This window comes from Durio zibethinus, chromosome 15 (genome assembly GCF_047325235.1).
Source record: "Durio zibethinus cultivar Kanyao isolate XHJ-2024 chromosome 15, ASM4732523v1, whole genome shotgun sequence".
In the NCBI taxonomy this organism is placed as follows: domain Eukaryota; kingdom Viridiplantae; phylum Streptophyta; class Magnoliopsida; order Malvales; family Malvaceae; genus Durio; species Durio zibethinus.
Window position 1 is genome coordinate 15,809,254 of NC_143176.1, and position 6,110 is coordinate 15,815,363.

The following is a 6,110-nucleotide window of genomic DNA, read 5'->3' on the forward strand; positions in this document are numbered from 1 at the left end:
TTCATGATTATTGAGAAAATGTTGAGGTAGAAAAAATGTAAAATGCAATGTCAATTTAAATATTTAGTATCAAAGGCTTCATCTTCGAGGCTAGAATGATTTCGTTTGTTTGAAGAGCAAGTTGAATTGGTTCTCTCTATTGGTTCAAAGGGCTATAGATTTATCATACAAATTACATTAAAACCTTTTGGGTGACTTTACAACCAAATAAGGCACGAGGAATTTTGGAAATTGCAATTCAAGTATTTTGGTAATAGCTTACTTCATGGTTTAAGGAATATTGTGCTTTTTTTTTTGTGCACTTTTCTTAGATTGGAATATTCCCAACTTACTTTAGGTTGTTCTATATGTTATGGTTATGGATATTAAGGCTGCATATTGATTAGGGATCAACATGGAATTAGGGAGGTATAGATATATTGATTGATCGTTGAATTGGTAGAAGTGCCAAATGATAGAATGTAGATATTATTAGTACAATCAGGGTTTGTACCTTAAGAGATTAAATTATTGTTAGACTGCATTGCTTGAGCTTCAAAAGAGTACACCTGCAAAGGTATATTAAGGCACTAAAGACTCTTACCGAATGTTTATTGCATGTTTTATTTAGTACTATCATGATAGATCTTTCAATTTGATATTGATGCAAAAGTCAAGGGAGGAATCCTAGCTTAACTTGTAAACCATTTTCAATTCTGTATAAAGTACAATTCTCACCGAGTATTATTAACTCATGTAAGGATTATGCTAAATGCAACAAAAAAAATTTTAGGCCAAGTTGGCTTTTTACGTCTTGGAAATATATGTTCACCAAGTCCAAGTGACACAAAATCTCATAAAAGCTGGATGTGAGTATGACTTGGTTTCTCTTCCTAATTAGTACAGTTATAACAACCAAACTGAAATAAAATTGTGTCCTAAAAGCTGTTGCTTCCATCACAAAAGCTAATTATGAAACTACAAGATCCTATGTTTTATTTCCTTTTGATCCTATTAGAGCCTTTGCCTTTAGTTTCAATAAAAATAATAATTTATCTTTGGGGGCATTAGGTTCATAAAATCTTCAATTCCGAAGGAAAGTGAGATCTTTGAAAAAGAGCACCCGGAGTTTTCTTTCATTTCTATGGCATCTTGTATTCAGATTTACTCATTTGGTTAGGAGAAATATACGTATATTAATTCTTATATAATTACCATAATCTCCTTGACATATATGATGATAATTTTTTATTTTATTTTATTAATAATAAATATCCAAACGACAAATAATGCCTTTAGTAGCAAAAGAAAATAAATATTTTAATTGATTGTTATTTTTATTTATAAAACATCATCAAATAATGTGTTAGTAAACATTAACACCTTGATTGATGGGGACAAAAGGGTTAGAAAAGGATCAATTAAGGCGTTTGGCACTTTGAATGCCTTAATTGATCCTTTTTTATAAATTAAAAACAAGATCAATTAAGGCATTTGTTTACAATTAAGGCGTTTGTTTTACACAAACGCCTTAATTGATCTTGTTTTTAATTTATAACAAAGGATCAATTAAGGTGTTTGTATAACCAAATGCTTTAATTGATCTTTGTATAAATTTATAAACAAGATTAATTAAGGCGTTTCATTACAAAAACTAAGTAATTGATCTTTTTATAAATTTATAAAGGATCAATTAAGGCATTTGGCACTTTGAACGCCTTAATTGATCCTTTATTTATTTAAATAAAAAAAATCAATTAAGGTATTTGGTTACACAAACGCCTTAATTGATCTTGTTTTTAATTTATAAATTGGATCAATTAAGGTGTTTGTCTAGCCAGACACCTTAATTGATCTCATTATAAATTTATAATAAAATCAATTAAAGTGTTTGGTTACACAATCGCCTTAATTGATCCTTTATATATAATTTATACATGGAATCAACGCAAATGCCTTAATTAATCTCTTTTTAAATTTATAAAAGATCAATTAAGGCATTTGTGTAGCCAAACGCCTTAATTGATCTTTTATAAATTTATAATAAAATCAATTAAGGTGTTTGGTTACAAAAGTGCTTTAATCGATCTAATTTATAATTTAAGTTGGATCAGTTAAGGCGATCATGTAGCCAAACGCCTTAATTGATCTCCTTATAAATTTATAACAAGATCAATTAAGGCGTTTGGTTACACAAGCGCCTTAATTGATCATTAATTTAAAATTATAATGTAGATCAATTAAGGTATTTATGTATAAAAAAGCCTTAAATGGTTTATCAATTAAGGCAATTCTATACACAAATGTCTTAATTGATCATTTTAAAATATTCATTCTCCATTCTTAAACCTTCGAAAACCAAATGGTTAATACAATTAAATGATAAAAAGTTGCAATGCTTGCATTTCCCTAAACCCATCAACCCATTTACTTTGTATTTTGGTTTCTTCATCTCTTTCCTTGTTGCCAACCGTAAACCACTTAACGCCATCGCACATATACATTACCGGTATGTTTGAATTTTATCTTTTTTATACTATTTATATTCATCTATATATGTAATTTTTGTTATTCCTTACTATATATTTTTATATTTTATTTTTATAAGTGTTTACTACCATCACCTACATCACCCAACCTCATTTCATTGTATGCATGGTGTTTTCTTTGTTGTTTGATTTGAGTATTGTGGTTTACTAAATGATTTTATAGAAAATAATTGTTATATTTGTACTCATTTGTTTTACATGGAACTCTTATGATATAATGAAACACAGTATGGCTTGTACCGGTATAATATTATTGGTTTTATTATGTTTTATGTATATTGGTCTATTTACTGTAGTGGAGATTGGTTGTTTTTACTGTGTGGGATATATAGAGATATAGTTTGGTATATTTCGTATAATTTTGATCAAAATCATAGGTATTATGGCATCTAAAGAATATATGTCTCCTTTTACTAAACTGAAGCAAACACACCCGTAGTGAAAAAAAAATCAAGGGGACGTGGTAATAAATGATTAGGACAAAAATTCATCTCGAGTTTAATAAAAAAGGGCAGCTTATGTCAATTGGATGTGCAAAGTTGGCTAGCCACATTAGAGCCATCGTCTAACATAGTATTTCTATTACGTAACTAAATTGACAGATGGTTCTTGATGATAAAAATGATAGTATATGGGAGTCAGTTATGGTATGTTTATTCAATAATATCCAAAATTTTGTTAATTTGGAATTTGAATTGAATTAATGTGTTGAATTTAATGTATTCAATTTATTAGAAACTGTTTGATGTCCCAACTAAGTATAAAAAGCTTGTGTTACAATCTGCTAAAAAAGCATTCAGAGACTTTAAGAGCAGATTGACAACCCAATATACTTTACCATTTGCTAATAATCTTGAATTGTTGGCTGATCCTTCAACAATATAAGCAGATGTTATTAGTTATGAAAAGTGGTCGAAGTTTGTTCGACATCATCTATCAGATAAATTCTCAGTATGCATACCCAGTTTGTTAATTGTTTATAACATTTTGTTTAATATATTTGATATCTTAATATGTAATTTATCTTATTTTCTCTTTTTTTTTTCAGAAAATCAAAAAGCAACAAAAGAGCATTCAAACTAAGCAAGTATATCACTATCGGACATCAAGAAAGAGTTATGCAAATGTCAAGCATGATCTTATAAGTATTCACATAATTTTTTTACTTTTATATGAATATTTATGAACATGAAAACATAGATTCTAATTCTTATATCAACTTAATTTTTTAGGAATCATCTAGTTCTAAAATTGAAATTTCTAAATGGGATGTGTGAAAAAAGGACATATGTGCGAAGATGGATCATTTACAGATGAAGTAACTAAAAAATGGCTAAAAAAGTGTAAGTTTAGTTCATTATTTTATCACGTATGATGAATGTGCTTGTATGCATGTCTATATATTGTATATGGTTTGTTACACACCATCTTTTTATATTTTAGGATTAATTTGTCACGAGATATGAATTCAATAAACTGCCAATTGGTTATGGTGAAGATCTCTTTTTCTTAGCATTAGGATCCAAAGATAGATATGGTCAAGTTCGGAAGGTTGGTAGATTTGTGTTGCCATCATAGTTTTTCAAGAATCAACCTAAACCCCCCTAAATGAAAAATACAGAATATGAAACAATCATTTAGCAATAATAAAAAAATACTTGATGAACAAGAGCAATATCTGAATGATTAACAACAATGACTCATAACTTTAAAAGCAATGTTGGTAGCAATGCAGCCTAACATATCTCGAGGTCAATCTGTTACCGACATCTAACAGGGAAATGATTTCGTGAATTAAGTCTTATAGCAAACCCAAACTCTGGTAATCATCATTATTTTCATTTTGCTTTTTCATTCAATATTTATTTGTATTTTATATTTTTTGAATTGATTTTAAAACTTATATTTCATACTATGTTGTAACAAGATGTTCAAACTCAAACGATGACCCCTGTAGAGTATGCCATTAATGCATTATCTAATTATGCATTTGATCATTTATTCAAAAGAAACGTCATTGCCATTGAGGGAGAGTATGGGTTATTTGATCATTCATCCATGTCTTACATTAGAAGGCCAAATATTGAGTCATTTTTGTGCCTTGGATGAGATATCAGCTTTGATATTGTTGCGTATATAAAGTTAGCTTATTAATTAATTTAAATATCGAAAGTCAATATCAATTATTCTATATTAGGTAGTATTACTAAATGGTACTATTGATTGTCATTATGTAGCCTCCTATATGAAAAGATAAAAGAGAGACAAATGACCCATAGATTTAGATTTGTTGACCTAAATTTGATTAGTCATGAGCGTGGCACTATCGCTATCGTTCTCATCATATGGGTCAATGAATGCAAAAATGAGTCGATTATTTTCTAGTGCCTTGTGATTTTGCATAAGTTCTATTCGTAGTACCAATTGTATCATTTATTACATCTAATATCATGTCTATTACTTTTATATCATGCTTATTATTTTGTAGATGTCATTGGCGGCTTATTCTAATTGATACTAATTTATGAATGCCATACTTATTTAACTCTGCTTAACTAATGATGATGCCTAAACCTAATATTGCTAATTTAATAAATAGGTATTACATGTTATTAATAAATGATAATTAGATTATATTGTATTTCTTCATAATTACTATTATTTTTTGTTTACGATTGTTTTTTTGTTCAATTTAGAGGAATGGCTGTAGTTGATAAGAATAGAAAGTTCAATTGGGTGTCATTACTGGTAAAAGTAAAATATATTCTTTTATGCTAAGTTGTTTAGATAAATATTTACCAACTCACTCAATTTTATTTTTCAAGTTCCTCGTCAACCAAGAGTTACTGAATATGGATATTGTGTCTTTTGTTTTATGAGAGAGATTGTTTTATATGATTTCATGAGCACACCATTCACGGCCAGTAGTAATTCTATATAATAGTAATATCTTTCAATAAAAAAAAAAAACCTAAATTTTTTGCAAGTTGAATAACATTGACTTTTTATTTTTTGTTTATAATGGGAGAATACAAGAAGTTTCACGAAAGACGAACTTGATGAAGTCCACAAAAAAAAGTTTGATTATGTATTAGGATTCTATAAACCTTGATGTTGGACAATGTTGATTAGCTGTAAATATAAGCATTACATTGATCTAATTTTTTTTGTAAAGGCAATATGATTAGATATTTGTTAATTTTGATTGGTTTATTGGTTTATATTTGTTTATATCATTTGTATTATATTAAGACATATACAATGTTGACCACCAAACATTCTTTTATCAATAGAAATATAAAATTTATAAATCCAAATTGTGTCGTCATTCAAACAATTATGATTTTTGTTCTCTAAATATAAATATGAAATTCATAGTAATATAAATATTTATTTGATTCATACAAGTACAATATTCATTATAAATAAACAAATGTATAACATGCCACATAATTTGGATATTTACAACCTTCCCTTTTTTCCCTTAATTAAATAAATATGTTTACAAAATTATTATATGAATCTATATACAAAATATAGTGCAGTCTACGTGTGTCTAGGAGGAGGAAAGTCAAATGATGG